This window comes from Bos indicus, chromosome 29 (assembly GCF_029378745.1).
Source record: "Bos indicus isolate NIAB-ARS_2022 breed Sahiwal x Tharparkar chromosome 29, NIAB-ARS_B.indTharparkar_mat_pri_1.0, whole genome shotgun sequence".
Lineage (NCBI taxonomy): Eukaryota > Metazoa > Chordata > Mammalia > Artiodactyla > Bovidae > Bos > Bos indicus.
Window position 1 is genome coordinate 33,235,639 of NC_091788.1, and position 21,595 is coordinate 33,257,233.

Consider the following 21,595-nt stretch of genomic DNA (forward strand, 5'->3'; position numbering starts at 1 on the left):
AAGTTGGCAGACGACAGCAAGGAGCATCAAGGAAGGTAAAGAGTATGACTGGAGGCTGGAAGGAATCAGGCAGTGGCTGATCAGCTGGGTGCCAGGCTGTGGGCACATGATTAAGAATGAAGGGACCCCACAGGGGAGTCCAAGTCTGGTGGGAAACCTTGGACCAGCCAATAGGGGAACCTGAACGCCAAGCAGAGTAATTGGGTTTTACAGCTGGAAATAAAATTTCATTTTTATTGGATAGATTAGGCATCCTCTTGTCCAACCCACCCATTTCACAGATGAGAAAACCAAGGCACAGAGATTTTGGGCATGTCTTCCCCAAGATGCAGGAACAGTGGCATCAGTAGTAAAAGTCAACGCAGTGGCTGATGTTTAGAGAACTCGGACCTGCGGGACCTTGCTCTAAGCAGCTTAGCTGCACACCTCGCTTAATCCATAGCATACCTCCAAGGTAGGTAGTCTACTGATGCCCATTTTGAGGCCAGGAAGCCAGAAAGTTGAGCAGCTTGCTCAAGTTCACAAGGGAAAAGGGACAACTGATGCAGTCAGCACTTTGGAACTGATCTCACCGGGTACTAGTGCTAATGGAGAGAACACAGGATTTCCAATCAAAGGACACGCATTGAATTCTGGCTCCACCTCAGTCATCATGTGACCTCCGGTGAGTTGCCTAACCTTGCTGATCCTCTGTATCCTCACCAGTACAAAGAGGATAATAATTCCTATCTTACAGGACTTCTGTGGGGATTAAATAAGATTATATGTGTCAAATTCCTGGCACCTAGTACATGCTCAGTCAACACTGGTCCCCTCTCCATCTCCTTCCTTCCAGAAGCCTTGATCCCACCTTCTACGGTCCTGTGGCTGCAACTCCTCCCCTCAGCCACGTCTCCTCCCTTGGACACTGTTCCTCCAGGCTCTGCTGTTCAGCCCTGGAAGTAACTGTAGGGTAGGCGGAGTGGAGGGGGAGTGCGAGGGGAATTGGGCTTTCTGGGTGGCAGGACAAAGCTGCTCACCTGCTTCGACTTCCCAGGTGGTTCAGTGGTCAAGAATCTGCCTGCCAGTGCAGGAGACCTGGGTTCAATCCCTCGGGGTCAGGAAGATCTCCTCGAGAAGGAAATGGCAACCCACTCCAGCATTCTGGCATGGAAAATTCCATGGACAGGGGAGACGGTGGGCTACAGTCCATGGGGTCTCAAATTGCTGGACACAAGTGACTGATTGAACATGAACACTTAGGGGGAAGTGCAGAAAGATCCATAAGTGGACCAGCAGAAAGACACAAGGGGAACCTCCCTAATGCTCCATGGACTCACCCCTCCCCAGCCCAAGCCCTTGACTTCCTGGGTTTCTGGGTTTCTTGAGGTCCTTATCCTTTGCACACACTTCCACCTCCCACCCCACCCTCCTGCCCCACCATCCTGTCCCACACACTGCCTTCACTCAAACTGTCTTATATGCCAAGTTGTGCTGCTTAATTATTCAATAGGAAGCCTCCAAAAATATGTCTAGGGAGACTGGTTGGGAGGGGTCAAGAAATTATATCAAGAACTTTGCTCAAACAAGGCTGCTTGAGATGGAGAGAGAAGATACATGTATTCTTCCCTGGCTAGGAGATGGGATAGGATGAACAATTCCTCCCTGTACACTTTAAGTGTTTAACAGCTTCTTGGGCTCTCAGTTGCAAAGTACTATCCTCCACCCACTCAAGTGCCAGATAGTTTGAAATTCATTCGCTGGGTTACCAAGTCCCTCTGAAGGACAGGTTACTTAGGTAAACCAAATGGTAATAAATCTGCATGTTATAGACCCTGTTTCCATCAGGTTTAACTGATGATGAAGGAGGACTCAGAGAAGACATCACAGGGATGGGACTGAGCTTTCTGAAAGCGCCCACTGTGTACAAGACACTGGGCTAGACTTTGTGCTTGCTTTTTCTTACTCTTTCCCACAACCTAGGAAGCTGATGACACTGAAGCACCCAGCCAGTCAGTCCTGGGCTGTGGTCAGCCTCATTTCCCAGCTGTGGACCCAAGACACACTAACCTCTCCCAGCCTTGATGTCCATATTGAAAAGCAGGGACGACAGCACCTATCTTCTGAAGGAGCTCCGGGGATAAAGACTGGAGGGTAGGTACCATCCTGACCTAGGGCTGATGCTTGGGACTGGCTGGGGCTCAGCAGAGAGGCCAGGGAAGTCTGGGGAGGGCTCACCTGGGCCCAGCTCTGAAGCTATCGATTGTGTATTGATGCATCGAGTTGAGTTTCACGCTGCCGAAAACAAGTGTGAGCTGTTCAGCTGAGCCTGGAGTGCTTGGGAGAGTGTGAGAGAGCCATGCGGCAGAGGTTAGAGTGGCCTACGGCTGCCAGGTCCAGGTCACGGGCCTCTCTGCAAGTGACATGCTGGACCCGGTGATCGCTACAGTTCCTTCCCGCCCAGCAGAGAACCCTGTGTTCCAAAACGAATTCATTTATAGAATCTTAAGAGTCCCGTTCCGGCTTTTCACATATGACAGGCAGCTTAGGAGGTACAAGGAAGATTTCTCTCAAGCAATTTCAAAACAAAACAAAGCAAGCTGCAGGCGCTGCCTCGGCCTGGGGTGTTTTCCACTTCTTACCCTGTTCACCTGCATGGGGAACAAAAACAAGAAAAGTTTTTTTTTTTTTTCTTCTCTTAAATAACACACACATTGTCTTTCTACCTGGCTTTCCCTTGGGCTGGGTGCCAGCAAGGTGGATAAGATCTTTAAGGAACTTTTATAATGTCACATACTTATGCAAATTGGCAAAGTGTTTATAGCAACAGGCACCACAACAGCGCCCTGAGGTTTCAATTAGTGAGAAAAGCAGGGCAATCTAAGCGGCTCCAGAGCATGGAGGGTGAGGTTGGATCTAGAACACTTGGGACTCTAGCTTGGCAGCTGCCCGGCCACACCACTCCATCTCCTGAGCCTGTCTATCTGTGTATGGAGATGATGTTGTCATTCCACGTGGAGTGCCCGACAGACCCCGGGCATGCTGGACACACACATGGAGTTGACTGTCCACCAATGCGACTCCGACTTCCATCACATTGACTCAGAGGCCTGTAAGCACTCCAGTCCAAAGGCCCACTGGCCACACACCCACACGCACAGTGCCAGGCAGGACACTGTCCTTCCAGCTAGGGACAGGCAGGACACTGCACTTTCCTGCTGGACAGACCTGGAGGGAGGCCTGGGCCATGCCCCACTCTATCACTTAACTTGTTCTGTGACTCTGAGCAAGATACCAGCCTTGAGTCTTACTTTCCTCATTTATTAAAAAGACAGTAGACCCGTGGTTTGGTCATGCCTATGTGGCGTGCACCGGTCTTGCTGGGCTGCCTGGGAGTTAAATGTTGATAAGGTGGTGCTAGTGGTAAAGAACCTGCCTGCCGATATAGGAGACATCAGAGATGTGGGTTCAGTCTCTGGATCGGGAAGATCCTCTGGAGGAGGGCATGGCCACCCACTCCAGTATTCTTGCCTGACGAATCCCATGGACACAGGAGCCTGGTGGGCTACAGTCCATATGGTTTCAAAGAATTAGGCATGACTGAAGCAACTTAGTACTCAAGCACTAAAGAACCACCACTGTGCTTGACAAGTCATAAGCTTCAGTGTATCCTGTCACCATACCAGCATCATCTAGGATGAGTCCCAAGTTGTATTTGGGGAGAGGGATTAATAGGCAATATGTAGAAAATGGGTCTGGGATCAGATTCAGGAGTGAGGTGCCAAGCAACGGAGGAGCAGACATGGATGAGGTCTCCGGAACTTTCAGAGGGGGTTACAGGGCTCTGTTTCCAAATTGATTTGTCTTCAGAAGGCCCTCTCATTGTGTGCCATGTGGGGACCAGCAATCCATGAATCACCCCTGGGAAATCCTAACCATGGCCTGAATGGGAGAAGAGGAATCCCAAAAAGGAGCACCTGCAGACTTCCCTGCTGGTCCAGTGGCTAAGACTTCACACGCTCCCAGTGCAGGGGACCTGGGTTCTATCCCTGGTCAGGGAACTAGATCTTGCATGCTGCAATTAAAGATCCCACATGCCGCAACTAGGACCTTGCACAGACAAAAAAATACTTATTTATTTCAATATTTAAAAAGGAGAGAGAGGTGAAGACATCTGAAGAAGAAGCAAAGATAAAGGACTCGGAGAGAAAAGACAAGGACACCCATGTACGCTGGAGCCATCTGGACCCCCCATGAGACATGGACACCCAGGGAGCTGCTGTTCACAGTAGCTCATTTTGAATCACCATACAAACCTTTTGGGAAGCTGGGCTGGACTGTCCCCACTTCACAGATGCCCACAGTCAGGCACTGACAGGTTCAGCTGCAAGCCCAGGACCATGGGACTAGCAGGCGGTGTACCTGGGATGCGAGCCCAGTGTCTCAAAGTCAAGTTCTAGAGTGTCCTGTGTGAGTGAGAGGAAGACCGATGTGGATTCTAGCAGGCCGATCATTCAAACTCCACTTAGCCTGGGGCAGTTCGATCATTAAGATCACTTTGGGCTTCTTTTTGGCTTGAGATGTCACCTGGTTGTTTTCACTTTGTAGCCTCTTTCCAATGTTTACATTTGGAATGTTGTAAAACTTTGCTCTGTTGAGAGGCATAATTGGAACCTTACCAAAAACACTGCAAATGAGTCTTAGATTTAGTTGAATCAAGTCCCCCCCTTCCTGTCTCTCTCTCTCTCTAACCCCAACACTACAAGGGCCTTGGGTACCGTCTTCTGGACTCAGGTTACCCTCCCAGGGCCCTATGACCTCACTGCAGAAATTGCTGAAGTCAGCCTGTTACCTTCACAGTCCTTAGAGAGAAGGGAAAAATCCCAGGGGCCTGTAAATACTGCAAGAAACAGCACCCCACCCAGCACTCTGTTTAGCTTGGATGAAAAACGTACGCGGTGACAACGCAAAGCGCCCTGGGCAGCGACAGGACCCAGCGATGTTCCTGTATCTCATCGCTGGTTGATTAATTACCAGGCTACATACATGGGCTGTGGAGTCAGGAGTGGTGCCGTGTGTGCTGTGGGATCGTTCTTCTCTCTGCTGCTGTGTGTGCAGAGCCAGGAATCTCTGCCTGCCAAGCGTGAGAGGTGCCAGCGATAAACACTCCAGCCAGGTGGTGGGGACCAATGAGGGACAGAGTGGAGGCCGCCTGTCACACCCGACCTTCTCAAAGCCGGCTCTCAGCACCTGGGGTGGTATGTGGAGGAAGGCCTTTCTCTTTTCTCTGTTTTGATGGCTGGCTTTTGGGTTTTGTTTTTGTTTTCCCTGGGAAACCAAAAGGCATGGCCTTCAGCCCCAGACTGCAAGAGTGGGGTCTCTTTCCCTCTTAACTCAGTCCCTCAAAGACCACTGATGAATGCTTTGTTGTGTACACAGCATTGGGGTGAGACCATGGAAGAAATGAGGTCTGAGGGCTTCTCACCAGGAGCTCACAGGCCAGCTGAGTGATGAGATCCTCCAACCAAGCAGAGGGGGGAAAGATAAGACAGGGTAACATCCCAGGGAGCTATAGTGGACATTGGTCATTTGTGTCAGCTCTGTGGGGGCATCACCCTTCCATGAGGCAGATGGTCCCAGAGGGGCTGGCCACCACCATCTCCTATGTCCTCACCCCTAGCAGAGGAGTAAATGAGGAAGCTACGCTTTTCTGCAGAGGATCTGCAGAGTAGGGACACAGAGCAAATAAACTGAGGTTCATAAGGGTTTAACTTCCTCCAGGTTACTGCGTGGGAGGACTGAGCCTTGAATCTAGGTTTGTCTGACTCTAAGCTTGTGCTCTTCCCCATGGTATCACTTTAACCTCCAGAAAACGAAAGAAACAAGGACTAAAGAAGCAGAATCCATCTTCTCTATCCACTCATCTGCTGATGGACACTTAAGTTTCTCCCATATCTTAGCAATTGTAAATAATACTACTATGAACATCAGGGTGCATGTTATCTTTTTGAAATAGGGTTTTTGTTTCTCAGATATGTACCCAGGTGTGAAACTGCTGGGTCATATGGTAGTTCCGGACTTCTCAGGTGGCACTAGTGATAAAGAAACTGCCTGCCAATGCAGGAGATGTAAGAGACTTGGGTTCGATCCCTAGGTCAGGAAGATCTCCTGGAGGAGGGCATGGCAACCCACTCCAGAATTCTTGTCTGGAGAATCCTACGGACAGAGAAGCCTGGCCGGCTACAGTATAGGATCCACAAAGAGCTGGACACGACTGAAGCAACTTAGCATGCACACATGCATGGTAGTTCTATTTTTAGTTTTTTGAGAAACCTCCATACTGTTCTCCATAGTGGCTGCACCAGTTTCCACTCCCACCAGCATGTATGAGGGTTTCCTTTTATCCACATCCTTATCAACATTTATTGTTTGTGATGGTTTTGATGATAGCCATTCTGACAGGTGTGTGGTGATATCTCACTGTGGCTTTGATTTGCTTTTCCCTGATGATTAGTGATGCCGAACATCTTCTCATGTGCCTGCTGGCTATCTGCATTTTCTCTTTGGAAAAATGTCTATTCGGCTCTTCTACCCATTTTTAATCAAGTTGTCTTCTTGACATTGAGCTGTTTATACATGTTGGATATTAATCCCTTATCGGTCAAGTCAATTTGCAAATATTTTCTCACATTCAATAGATTGTCCTTTCATTTTATCAATGGTTTCCTTGGCTATCAAAAGCTTTTAAGTTTAATTAGGTCCTACTTGTTTATTTTTGCTTTTATTTCCTTGGTATTTTCATAAGTATTGTACTGAGTCCACACACTCACACAAACACACACTGGAATACTACTCAGCCATAAGAACAATGACATTTTTGCATTTGCAGAAACATGGATAGACTTGAGGGCATTATGCTAAGTGCAGTAAGTCAGCCAAAGAAAGACAAATACTCCATGATCTCACTTATATGCAGAATCTAAATGATACAACAAGCTAGTGAATATAACAAAAAAGAGGCAGACTCACAGATTTGAGTACAGACTAGTAGTTACAATGGGAAGAGGGAAGGAGAGGTAACCTGGGGTAAGGAATTAAGAGGTACAAACTATTAGATATAAAATAAGCTACAAGGCTAAATTGTATAATATGTGGAATATAGTCAATGTTTTGTAATAACAATAAAAGGAATAAAAACTTTAAAAAATGCGAATCATTATGTTGTACATCTGTAACCTATAGTGCATACCAACTATACTAAAAATATTTAAATTTAATTTTAAAAAAGAAATGGAACCCAGAGCTTCCCATAGGAACTGCTCTGCAGAACTGCCAATGCCAAAAGATGACCTGGAATATGCTGTCATGAAACTTAGAGGGGCCAGAAATGATTTGAAAAAAAGGATCTAATCCAACCCTCAGCTCCTAATATTGAGCAATAGACTGAGGGTAGCAGCTGTGCTTTAGTTCACTTTTCTCCCCAGTGTCTAACGCTTGCTTATCCAACGGTCTAATACGATACCACTATTTCCTTGGAACAGCAGAGTGATTAAAAGCATGGGCTTTCAAGGTGCAAAGGTCTAGGTGTAAATATCTCCTTCATTGAAAAAAGGGAGCTTTTTACATGGAAATCATTGAAAAGGATCCCTTTCTCACACCTTCAAAAATCAATACTGAATAGATTAAGAATATAAATATCAAGGCAACATTTGAAAACTTTCAGAACTAGTGAGTATCTTAATAACCTTGGGATAGGAAAAGATTTCTTAGTCAAGACATAAACATTTCTAGTTATACAAGAAAAGATATATAAGTTTGACTATATTATAACTAAGAATTTCTATTTGTCCAAAGAGTCTCCAATGGGAGGGAACCCTCCTACACTGTTGGTGGGAATGTAAACTGGTTTAGTCATTATGGAGAATAGCATGGAGGTTCCTTAAAGAACTAAAAATAGAGCTACCATATGACCCTGCCATCCTACCCTTGGCATGTATTAGGAGAAAAACATGATCTGAAAGGATACATGCACTCCAATGTTCATTGCAGCACTATTTACAATAGCCAAGACATGGAAGCAACCTAAATGTCCATCAACAAAGGTAAGATGTGGTACATATATACAATGGAATATTACTCAGCCATTAAAAAGAATGAAATAATGCCATTTGCAGCAACACGGATGGACCTAGAGAGTGTCATACTGATTGAAGTAAGTCAGACAGAGAAGGAGATATATCATATGACATCCCTTATAATATGTGTAATCTAAAAAGAAATTATGAACTTACAAAATAGACAGAGACTCACAGACTTAGAAACCGAACTTATACTTGCTGGGGGGAAGGGATAGTTAGGGAGTTTGGGAAGATCATGTACACACTGATATATTCAAAATGGATAACCAACAAGGACCTATTTTACAGCATACGGAACTCTTACTCAATATTATATGGCAGCTTGGATGGGAGAGGTTTGGGGGGAGAGTGGATACATGTATTTGTATGGCTGAATCCCTTTGCTGTTCATCTGAAACTACCACAACACTGTTAATTGGCTATCAGTTCAACTCAGTCACTCAGTCGTGTCCAACTCTTTGTGACCCCATGGACTGCAGCATGCCAGGCTTCCCTGTCCATCACCAACTCCCAGAGTTTACCCAAACTCATGTCCATTGAGTCAGTGATGCCATCCAACCATCTCATCCTCTGTCATCCCCTTCTCCTCCCACTTTCAATCTTTCCCAGCATGAGGGTGTTTTCAAATGGGTTAGTTATACACATCAGGGGAGCAATGTATTGGAGTTTCAGCTTCAGCATCAGTCCTTCCAATGCATATTCAGGACTGATTTCCTTTAGGATGGAGTGGTTGGATCTCCTTGCTGTCCTAGGGACTCTCAAGGGTCTTCTTCAACACCACGGTTCAAAAGCATCAATTATTCACCGCTCAGCTTTCTTTATAGTTCAACTCTCACATCCATACATGACTACTGGAAAAACCATAGCTTTGACTAGATGGACCTTTGTTGGCAAAGTAATGTCTCTGTTTTTTAATATGCTGTCTAGGTTGGTCATAACTTTTCTTCCAAGTTTTTTTCCAGGCAAGAGTCTTTTGATTTCATGGCTGCAATCACCATCTGCAGTGATTTTGGAGCTCCCCAAAATAACATCTGTCACTGTTTCCACTGTTTCCCCATGTATTTCCCATGAAGTGATGGGACCAGATGCCATGATCTTAGTTTTCTGAATGTTGAGCTTTAAGCTAACTTTTTCATTCTCCTCTTTCACTTTTATCAAGAGGCTCTTTAGTTCTTCACTTTCTGCCATAAGGGTTGTGTCATCTGCATATTTGAGGTTATTGGTATTTCTCCTGGCAACCTTGATTCCAGCTTATGTTTCATCCAGTCCAGCATTTCTCATTATGTACTCTGCATATAAGTTAAATATGCAGGGTGACAATATACAGCTTTGATATACTCCTTTCTGGATTTGGAACCAGTCTGTTGTTCCATGTTCAGTTCTAACTGTTGCTTCTTGACCTGCATACAGATTTCTCAGGAGGCAGGTCATGTGGTCTAGTATTCCCATCTCTTGAAGAATTTTCCACAGTTTGTTGTGATCCACACAATCAAAGGCTTTGGCATAGTCAATATAGCAGAAGTAGATGTTTTTCTAATAGGCTATACCTCCAAACAAAAAAAAAGTTTAAAATTTGAAAAAAAAGTTAAAAAAAAATTTAAAAAGAGTCTTCAATGAAGGTAAAAATATAAGCTACAAACTTGAAGAAAATATCTGAAACATATACAGCCAACAGAAAAGCAGTTTCAAAAATATATAAAGCACTCCTACAATCAAGAAAAACCTCAGCTCAGCATAAAAATGGGTAGAAACCATAAAGAAACATCTAATAGAACAAGAAATACGTATGGAACCAATCATTTCAGCCTGTAGACAGGGAGGAGCTAATGAAATATAATTAAGCAATATGTGGGGTTTGCTTCAAGTTTTAAATAAAAGTTGTTTCATATTTATTTTTAAAAAAGAAACACATGACCAACAAAGAGGCGCTCATCTCACTAATAATCAGGAAGAGATGGATGACATTTTGTCCCCATGAAATACTGGTTTACATCTATTTGATCGACAAATCTAAGAAGTCTGACAATACCAAGGTGTTGGATGTGGAGAGGGTCTCATACACATAGCTGGTGGAAGCTGAAAAACCATGTAATGTTATCTTGGAAAGTTGAATGCCTGCATACCCAGCAAATTTAATCAGTATATATTCAATTTCTGTGGGGCTTCTCAGGTGATGTAATAGTCAAGAATCTGCCTGCCAATGCAGAAGACACAGGAAACACAGGTTCGATCCCCGGGTGGAGAAGATCCCCTGGAGGAGGAAATAGCAACACAATCCCGTACTCTTGCCTGGACAGTCCCATGGACAGAAGAGCCTGGTGGGCTGTGGTCCATCGGGTTGCTAGGAGTTGGACACGACTGAGCAACTTCACTTTCACTTTTCACTTTCATGCATTGGAGAAGGAAATGACAACCCACTCCAGTGTTCTTGCCTGGAGAATCCCAGGGATGGGGAAGCCTGGTGGGCTGCCATCTATGGGGTCGCACAGAGTCGGACATGACTGAGGTGACTTAGCAGCAGCAGCAGCCAGTATTCTTGCCTGAAAAATTCCATGGACAGAGGAGCCTGGTGGGCTACTGTCCAAGAGGTCGTAAAGAGTCGGACGTGCCTGAACAGCTGAGCACTCACGCACGCACACCGATTTCTGTAAGGATATACCCAAGAGAAAATTTAGCATGTGTAAAGGAGACAATATACAAACAATAATATCAATTGAATGTATTAAATTACCAAAACACTGGAAACAATCTCAAAACCCACTGAAAAAAGAGTGCATAATGAAATCATAGTGTATTTAGAAAATGCAACGTTCTATGACATGAAAACCAAAGGGCCACTGAGGCACTCCTCTGCATGGATGAATCCATGTTGAATGAAAAATCCTAGTCCCAGAAGACCACATACAACCTGAGAGACTTTTTATAAAGTTCAAAAACTATGGAGAAGCAAATCTAAAACTAAGCCAAGCTAAATATGCCATTGAGGCATGCATATTGCTATTTTTTTTTAGAAAAAGGCAAGGAAATGGTAAGCACAGTATTCAGAGTGTGAGCTAAGCCATTTCAGTTGTGCCCAACTCTGTGTGACCCTATAGACTGTAGTCCACCAGGTATTGTCAATGGGATTCTCCAGGCAAGAATACTGGAGTGGGTTCCTCCTCCAGGGAATCTTCAATACCTAGGGACTGAACCTTTGTCTCCTGCATTGCAGGCAGACATCTTTACTGCTGAGCCATCAGGGAAGTCCCACAGTATTCAGCTTAGTGCTTATCTCTGGGGAGGAGTCAGGGATGTGAAAGAAGAGAACAAAAAGGGAGCTGGATGTTGTTGGTGACATTCTAAACTTGCTTTGGGGTGGGGGGCATCAGACGTATTTATTGTATTATTCAGCATGCATACATGCATAAAATAAAGTAGAATAAAAGATGGCCTTTAGTGGATCAAAGGAGATTATGTACCATGAACCAAAGATTATGATTAATCCAATTTTGTGAAACTAAGATCCAGTCAATCAATCAATAGGAAATCCTGGGTCCATTACATGCTACTTAAATGGGCCAGATTAAGTTGCTTTATTACATCTTAATATCAGTCTTCTTGACTGTGGAATAAAACCATGAGCTATTATAAAGATTAACTGAGCAATAAATGGGCACTAATATATTTTTAAAAACAGCTTTACTGAGACATAACTCACATCCCATACAATTTACTCATTTGAAGTTGACAATTTAGTGGTTTTTAGTGTATTCAGAGTTGTGTAACCATCACCACAATCAGTTTAAGAACCTTTTAATCACTCCAAAAAGAAACCCTGTACCTGTTAGCAGTCACTTCCCTTCCGGACTTCTCATGTCCTGCTACCCAGCCCTGGGCAACCATGAATCCACTTTCTGTCTCTGTGGATTTGTCTGGTCAGGACATTTCATATACAGGTAAATGCAACCATATAATATGTGGTCTTTTGCGATGGGAACCAATTTTTTTCTCTCTTTCCCTAGAGCAGAAATTATTACAATAGAGCTGTGTGAATGCTTGTTGGCTGTTTGTATTCATATCAGCTGTAATCAGGACCATCTAACATAGTTTTCTTTTAAACAACTGACTACTATCTACCATCAAAACACTGCAATACATTGTCTTATTCATACAAGTCTAACAACACCCTGTGAAGCAGGCATACAGAAGCCAAGCTACTTAGTCACATGAGCAGTTACTGGTTTAAAGCAGTAATCCATACACAGCTCTACCTCTAGAATCTAGAATTTTAATCACTACCTGATTTGTTGTGTTGTTCAGTTGCTAACTGTGTTCAACTCTTTTTCAATCCCATGGACTGCAGCACACTAGGTTTCTCTGTTCTCCACTATCTCCCAGAGTTTGCTCAAACTCATGTCTATTGAGTCAATGATGTTATCTAACCATCTCATCCTCTGCCCTCAATCTTTCCCAGCATCAGAGTCTTTGCCAACAAGTCTCTCCAGATCAGGTGGCCAAAGTATTGGAGCTTCAGCTTCAGCATCAGTCCTTCCAATGAGTGTTCAGGGTTGCTTTCCTTTAGGACTGACTGGTTTGATCTCCTTGCAGTCCAAGAGACTCTCAAGAGTCTTCTCCAGCACCACAATTCAAAAGCATCAATTCTTCAGCATTCAGCCTTCTTTATGGTCCAACTCTCACATCCACATGATGACTGGAAAAACCATTGCTTTGACTATGCTATGACACATGCTTTGACATAGCTATGCCATATGACATATGCTTTGACATAGCTATGACATATGACATATACTTTGACATAGCTATGACCACCTGATAATGCCTCTGTATATGATGAAATGCTATTCTTATTTTTTATAGTCAGGAAGGGTGTGTAATCAGTTTCATTTTAATACGACGACTTTTATTTTTCCTGGTGAAGCTGAGTTGCAGTTTTCACAGGGATGGAGTAGTGGTAAGGGTTTGGGTATTCTTTGCCTGAAATGAAATCAATCCAGTATTAACCACAAAGACCTACTGTACAGCACAGGGAACTCTGCTCACATGATGCAGCAGCCTGGATGGGAAGGAGTTTGAGGGAGAATGGATACACGTATAAGTATGGCTGAGCGCCTTTGCTGTCCACATGAAACTATCACAACATTGTTAACTGGCATCAGTTCAGTTCAGTTCAGTCGCTCAGTCGTGTCCGACTCTGCGACCCCATGAATCGCAGCACGCCAGGCCTCCCTGTCCATCACCAACTCCCGGAGTTCACCCAAACTCATGTCCATCAAGTCGGTGATACCATCCAGCCATCTCATCCTCTGTCATCCCCTTCTCCTCCTGCCTCCCAATCCCTCCCAGCATCAGAGTCTTTTCCAATGAGTCAACTCTTCGCATGAGGTGGCCAAAGTACTGGAGTTTCAGCTTTAGCATCATTCCTTCCAAAGAACACCCAGGACTGGTCTCCTTTATAATACTCCAACTTAAAGAAAAAGTTGTTTTTTTTTTAAAGTCATCCAATAGCTAACCTATTTTTCTCTAAAAAAACTTACCTGTGGGAAGAGTGGCAATTATCACTCAGGAAAACATGTGCCAATGGATGAGTAGGAGGTTGTTGACTTAAAGGGTTGGTTGGTGAAACAGAGAGCTTGCTAAGTCCTGAATTACTGCTGTTAAGGATGTACCTTCCTGTTCTGATGTTCCTGTGGGTCAGAGAAACAGGAGCTAGTGTTTTGTGGGCATTGGGACAGATTTTCTCAGAGTGTCTGGCAGCTATCACTGAGTCGGGGGGACCGATGAAACCTAATTTAACATGTATGTTTAAACTATTATGCATATTGTTACTCTATTAGGCCTTGGAGATTCCACAATTTCTTTTTAAAAATTTATTTATTTTTAATTGGAGGATAACTGCTTTACAACATTGTGTTGGTTTACACTAGTTTTACAAAGCAGGGAACGCTGTATTTACTTTGATTATACATTGATTTGAAGGAGGGGATGCTGCTTTTGGAAGTGTACTTTCCCACAGAAAGACAAAATTCATGGCCCCTTCTTCCCTCTTTAGCCTCAAGGGAGCTTAACAGAGACTGATTAAGCAAGGAAAGCCATCAAAGCTTCAAAGCTCAGAAATCCCTGGGCTTGAGTTGAGTTTTAGGTGAAGGGTTCATGTTGGTGTCAAACCAGTTTCTGCCATCTCGTCACTGTGCATACTGACAGCCAGGGGACATGCACTCAGGTCTGAGATCCGAGGAAAGAAACACCTGGCTGCAATTACCTGCAACTATATGGTTAACTTTTTTAAAAATTAATTTTTAATGGAGTATAGTTGCTTTACAATGTTGCATTAGTTTCTGCTGTAGAGCAAAGTGAATCAGCTACATGTATACGACTGAGTGACTTCACTTTCACTTTTCACTTTCATGCATTGGAGAAGGAAATGGTAACCCACTCCAGTGTTCTTGCCTGGAGAATCCCAGGGACGGGGGAGCCTGGTGGGCTGCCGTCTATGGGGTCACGCAGAGTTGGACACGACTGAAGCAACTTAGCAGTAGCAGTATACATATATCCTTTTTTTTTTAAAGGGAGATCAAGATGGTAGAATAGAAGGATATGAGCTCATCTGCTCCTTCGAGAACACCAAAATCACAACTAGCTGTTGGACAACCATCAATAGGAGGATGTTGAAATCTACCCAAAAAAAGATACCCCACATCCAAGGACAAAGGAGAAGCCACAACAAGATGGTAGGAGGGGCACAACTGAGGTCACCATAAAGCACTGAGTAGAATTTCCTGTGCTATATAGTCAGTTCTCATTAGTTATCTGTTTTATACATAATGACTGAGTGACTAGCAGACACACATACAGTACATATATATGTCAATCCCAATCTCCCAATTCATCCCACCCACTCCCCCACTTCTCTCTTTGGGATCCATATGTTTGTTCTCTACATCTGTGTCTCCATTTCTGCTTTGAAAATAAGTTCATCTGTATATTCAGTGGATATTACTCAGCCATAAAAAGGAATGAAACTGTGCCAATTGCAGAGACGTGGATGAACCTAGAGACTGTCATACTGAGTGAAGTAAGTCAGAAAGAGAAAAACAAAAATCATATATTAACACATAGATGTGGAATCTAGAAAAATGGTATAGATAAACTGAGGATTTTCATGTAGATCTGACTGACCCCAAAGCTCATTATTATTTTTCTTACTACACTACCAAGAATGAGGGGCTTCCCCAGTGCCTCAGCTGGTAAAGTGCCGGGAGCCAGCGTGAGGAACTCCGCCCGTGGCAAAGGTCATGAGGAAGAAGGTTCGGCATACGCAAAGGCAGGATCAAGCCTCAGGAGTCCCCCTGGAAATTCTCGAGCATCTACCCCCAAAACCAGAGTCTGCCTACTTTACTGCTTTGTGCTCTCACCTACACTTCTGACTTTACGGGGGGCTGTCCCCTACCACCATCTCTCTCTCTAAAAAAGAGTTAACTTACAGCTCCAGTTAGTAAAATTCCTGGGTGTGACAAGACTGTTTCGACCTACAAACTCCTTTGGAAGTCCTCTAGCCTGCCTGAATAGGTTCTTCCGGCCACATGTGATTGTTCAGAGCCTCCCAACTGTGAGAGGCATGAGATGTTCTAAACTGTCTAAATACAGATTTCTTTGAGCAGTTAAAAGATTGATTAGAAATTGTATTGGTGAAGGGTTTTTCACTTGTTGGGCCAATGTTTGCTGCTAAATTTCCATATCCCTTACCTACGGTGTCCCTGGCAGTGTACTGATTAATATAATTGGTGTATAGAAATGTAAGTAGTAGCTTTAATGTTTGTAACCTTGGACCCTTGAGTTAATTCTTTTCTTGTTATAGCCCACCACACCTTTGCCCTATAGGAATGCAACTTTATCTAATGCTTTTGGAGGGTGGCACCTGACTTTAGAATAATCACCTTTAGAGAAAAAGAAGTTTTCTGAAGAAAGGATCTTAAAATGTTAACAGGCATCTTGGCCAGAAGATGATGTAAATCACCTAAACTTTTGCATATGATAAGTTTGAAAGCCTGGCTTCGATTAGGATCAAGGACTGCTGTCCTTGCATGACTCTACCCCTTCCCCCATTATCCTCTATGCACAACTTAAGGTATAAAACTACTTTGGAAAATAAAGTGCGAGTTTTGTTCACCAAAACTTGGTCTCCCCATGTAGTTCTTTCTCTCACCTTCTGGCTGAATTTCCATCTGGGGCATGGAGGCTTGTCAAGCCTACTAATTTTGCCTGGGCTTCTAAGATCTGACCGGGGAGGCCTTAGTGTCTCCTCTCCTTCGGGAGAATGGGAGGATGCCTGCGTCCTATGTAGGTGATGCAAATTCCTTATTTTGGAATTTTATTAGCTTTCCACGTAAACCAAGTTATTCAGCCTCTTTTCTCCACTGAGTTTCCTCACTGAGCTATCCTTATTTAACCACTCTTTATATCCTTAATTAACATTTAATTAAGCAATTGTTTCCTGATCCTCGCCGCCAACGTCCCCGCTTCGAATTCCCTGGATCCACCTGGGCTGGATCTCAGCAATAAAGAACATGCCTGCCAATGCAGGAGACTCAAGAGATAAGGGTTCAATCCCTGGGTCAGGAAGATCCCCTGGGGAAGGAAATGGCAACCCATTCCAGTATTCTTGCCTGGAAAATTCCATGGACAGAGGAGTCCAGCAGGCTACAGTCCATGGGGTGGCAAAGAGCCAGACATGACTGAGCACAAATGCATGCATGCACAAAGAAGGAAAGCGGAAAGTGATGCCTATTTGTGTGTTGTTATTAAGAAGGAAAACCATGTGCCTTGTCATGAGAAAAAATATCATTCCTAGTCAATGATTCCTGACTCTAACATGAGTCAGCCATTTCCATGTTAATGTTATTATCTATGGTAATAATAATGTGGGTTACTATTATATTCTTCTAGAAATCATCTCAAGTTTGTAAAACATGATCAGACATCTGTATGGGTTCTCACTATATATAGTGTTAAATGGAGAGAAGTCTTCTGGTGTCTGTTTTGTCATACTTAGAAGAACATTCTGTGTATAAAGGCCAGAAATCTGACCCTTAAAGACGATTTAAATACTCAATGATGCAACATGCTTACTAATTGATTACTGTATAAGAGTATGAACATTATTATGCCTCCTCTGGCAGTGATAAATCACTTCACCATACAACCACCAGGTTATATTATAATACATGAATCAGGCATTATGGCTAGATGTCAGTTTTCTAGAAAAGAGGTGACATGACATGATAGGTAGGCATCCAATATAAAATGGCAGGTGGTCTCCCTGGTATGCTAAATACCAGAGAGACTAGACATCTGCACAAGATGTTGATACAAAAATGAACATGTGTATGTGCTAAGTTGCTTCAGTCAGTCTGATTCTTTGCGACACTTTGGGCCATAGCCCGCCAGGCTCCTCTGTCCTTGGGATTCTCCAGGCAAGAGTACTGGAGTGGGTAGCCATTCCCTTCTCCAGGGGATTTTCCCAACCCAGGGATTGAGCACACATCTCTTACATCGTCTGCATTGCAGGTGGGTTCTTCATCACTAGGCACCACCTTGGAAGCCCCCAAATGAACATATCCCTCACCATTTAGTGAAAGACAGAGGCAGAACTGGGGTGACAGGGCTAATGGGGAAAAGATGAAAATAGCCTTTCTAAATCTCCTCTCCTGGCTCCAAGTTAAGCTCTCAAAAATGCACATCGATGTCCCCTCATAGTTCCTTAGCTAACTAATAAGTACATTTCATTTTTAAAAAACCACCTTAACCTGTATTTTCCTCCATCTAGTGCACTGTCTCTCTGATCACCTTCCCAACAAAATTCTTTGAGAGTTGTTCATATGAACTTCTTTTCCCCAGTTCTCTCTCAAACCACTGAAACAGCTCTGAGTACGATCACCAGTGACCTCTGAGCTGCCACATGTAATGTTCAATCCCGGGTTCTTGACCTCCCAGTTATACTTGACAGTGAGCCATCCTCTCCTCCAAGAAACACTTTCTCCACTTCACTTCTAGAACATAAGCGTTACCATTGCACTTGCTGATCTTTTGCAATTGCCTCTGCAACTTCCTAATTTCTTTGACCTCTAGAAACTAGAGACCCCCTAGAGACCCCCAAGTTTCAGTCTTTGGAGTGCTTTTGTTCTGCAGATGACTTTGTCAGTCCTTCCTGTTTAAATACAATCTATGTATCAACAACCCCACATTCATATCTCCAAGTCTGACCACTCCCTGAATGCCAGACCGGCTTACCTTCTGCCCACTCTACATCTCCACTTGAATATCCAATAGGCAGTTCAAGCCTTACTTGTCCCAAACTGAATGTCTAATCTCCCCAACCCCCCTAAACCTGCTTCACTCATCATCTTTGTCTCAGGTGATGCAACTCCATTCTCCTGATTGTTCGAACCAAATACCTTAGTGCCATCCTTGACTCTTCCATGTCTCCCATATGTCTTAGGAAATCCTGTTGGCTTTACCATAAAAATGTTTCAAGACACTAAGTGCCCCCTCAGCATTTCATGGCTGTTGCCCCACTGAAGCCATGACTGTCTTTAGCTTGGATTACTGATGTTGCCTTCTTGCTGATCTGCCTGCTTCCTCCCTTGTTCCCTATAGCCTGTCCTCTATTACGGCAGCCAGAACCATCCTATGAAAGCCTGAGTCCAATTATGTCACCCCTCCATTTAAAAACATCCAACAGGACTTCCCTGGTGGTCCAGTGTTTAAGAATCCACCTGCCAGTGTAGGTGACATGGGTTCAATCCCTCATCTGGGAAGATTCCGGGACAGTTAAGCCCATGTACCACAGCTACTGAGCCCGCACTCTAGAGCCTGTGCTCCCCAACAAGAGAAGCCACTGCAGTAAGAAGCCTATGCACCACAATGAAGAGTAGCCCCTGCTCGCCACAACTTCTAGAAAAAGCCCATGCGCAGCAACCAAGACCCAAAACACCCAAATAAATAAATTTTAAAAATCTGACAACTTCTCAATTAAAGTCGAGTCCTTACAGGGGTCAAGAAGACCCTATGTGACCTGTCCCCCATCACCCTTCTCAGCTTCTTGTCTCCTACAACCCCATCCACTCACTCATCTCCAGTTCCACCAGCCTCCTTTCCTCTCATAAACATGTCATACTCACATCTGCCTCAGAGACTTTGCACTTACTGTTTCTTCTGCCTGCAGTGCTCAATATTCACCTGGCTCATTCCCTGACTTTATTAAGGTCCCTGCTTACATGCTGCTGCCTCAGGGAGCCTTCCTGACCCCACTCCTTTGTTCCTTGTCCTCTTAACTGACTTTATTTTTCTTCCTTGCATGTATCACCAGCTGATATTTTCTGTTATCTGTGTGGTCTGTCTGCCCTGGTTTCCCTTCGGTCTCTACGAAGGCTGGAATTTTGAATATTGTATCCCAAATGCTAGAAGAGTCACTGATGCCTAGTAAGTGCTTAATACATATTTACTGAATGAATGCTTTACTTCCTGGAGAGAGTGAATCTTAAAGACCAGGTAAAAATTAACCAGGCAGGTGAGAATGGAAGAGGATTCTAAGCAAAGAAGGTAGCAACTTGAGGCCACAGTGGTCTCAGAATGTGGCAGAGTAATTATAAGCAGTTCTAAATAAGTCTGTAGGAGCCTCCCCATTAATACTCATGTCTTTTCCATCTAAGGAGTACCTTAACAGTTTTCAAAATTGTTTTCTTTTTCACATACACATAGGAGTTAACTTTTAAATTGATTAAAAACTTCTAAATGATCTTATTTAATCAGTATAGATTTTAGTAAGAAAACATGATGAAACAATAAGAAAATATTTTATCAGAGTTAATTTGGCAACAATTTTTCTTCTTTAGTTTTACAAAAAAATAATATGCCTCATGATGGCATTTTAGGTTTAATAAGGAAGGTACTAATTGAGAAATCATATTAATATTTACAGTCAGGGAACACGGGTTTGGCTTTAACCTGGTCATAAAATAGATACTGAGGACCTAATTATACTGTAATAAACCAAATGGGATATTCTATGTAGAGAGAACCGGACATTATAAAAGTATTGCTTTTGATAGTGAAAGTCATCTCTTACATTTGATGTACTTTGAAGCTTTTAAAATAAAATATAACTTGGCTTTTAAACTCAGTAAAGAGATTTCTGTCTCACTGGAAAAAGAAAAAAATACTCATATCCTTCCAAGGGTTCCTGTAAAGCAGGCCTGCTTCATCCCAGGGTTATCAGGCCAGTGCTCAACTTCTTAAGAGTTCCTTGGACTGCAAGGAGATCAAACCAGTCAATCCTAAGGGAAATCAATCCTGAATATTCATTGGAAAGACTGATGCTGAAACTGAAGCTCCAATACTTTGGCTACCTGATGCAAAGAGTAGACTCATTAGAAAAAACCCTGATGCTGGGAAAGATTGAAATTAGGAGAAAGGGATGACAGAGGACAAGATGGTTGGATGGAATCACTGACTCAATGGACGTGAGTTTGAGCAAGCTCTGGGAGATGGTGAAGGACAGGGAAGCCTGGTGTGCTGCAGTCCATGGGGTCGCAAAGAGTCAGACACGACTGAGAGACTGTACAACAACAACAGCAACTTCTTCTAGGGAGAATCTTGAAGTCTGAGTTGGCTAATTGCTCCCTGGCTCAAGACGTCCCACCTGAGGACCAGAAGCTGGGGGTGGTGGTGGAGTGGGGGTGGGTGGGGGCTGATGGAAAGCTAGGAGGTGAAAGTAGAGAAGAAGGAAGGAGCTCTCAGTTTAATCCTATGAGTTCATTACCCTGGAAAGATGGGTCCAAGTGAGCCATGTCTGGCAAGTAACGGGCCTTGCCCGAGTGACTCAACAGCATCAGCTCAGCAACCACACTGAGTCAGCTGGAAGCAAACAGAGCTCCCCAACCAAGGCCTGATGAGTGAAGCTGAAAAGAGCTCACTGAAAGGCACTGCAAAGCCATTCACAGTCCCAGAACCAAATGCAGAACTAATCCAAAAAGAGGGCATCTTGATCCCTGTTCACAATGCATGTGGGCAAGACAACCAGCACGTGCCAGGAGGCCAAGGTTCCAGCACACTGGGACACAAAGCCCTGCTGAGTGTGTGGTCCATTAGTAGAGGTCCACTGCCTCCCAAAGGGCCTGGGATTTGGATCCTCAGCCTCCGTGCTCATCCCGAAGCACTTTCCCAGGGAGAATTTTTTGCCCCATTTGGCGGATGTGGCTCAGAGAAGCCAAGTCTTGCCTGCAGTCAACCAGCAAGTCAGTTTCCTGAGGTGGGAACCAAGGCCCAGACCTACCAGCCTCGAGTGGTTTCTTGACGGTGTCCTCCCAGAGACTCAGAGGACAGCAGAGGCAAGGGGGTCAGCCCTCCTGCATGGGAACCACGGCGGACAATGGGGACGGGCAGGCGGGTGTGGAGCACTGCAGACCCACCATCACAACAGG

At 44.0% G+C, this 21,595-nt stretch overlaps 1 long non-coding RNA gene across 2 annotated transcripts in view; it reads right to left on the reverse strand.

Moving 5' to 3' along the window:
* Positions 1-214: 214 nt before the first annotated feature.
* LOC109554720 (uncharacterized) overlaps positions 215-21,595 on the reverse strand; it is a 29,077-nt gene continuing 7,696 nt past the window's right edge. Inside the window, exons 3-4 of one of the 2 annotated variants that reach the window (XR_011565045.1) lie at positions 13,652-13,801; positions 215-2,630 (exon numbers count right to left, since the gene is read on the reverse strand). This is a non-coding gene — a long non-coding RNA (uncharacterized lncRNA). Of the gene's footprint in view, positions 2,631-11,778; positions 13,092-13,651; positions 13,802-21,595 lie in introns of those variants that run through there. The other variant, XR_002180198.2, reaches the window with a different exon arrangement.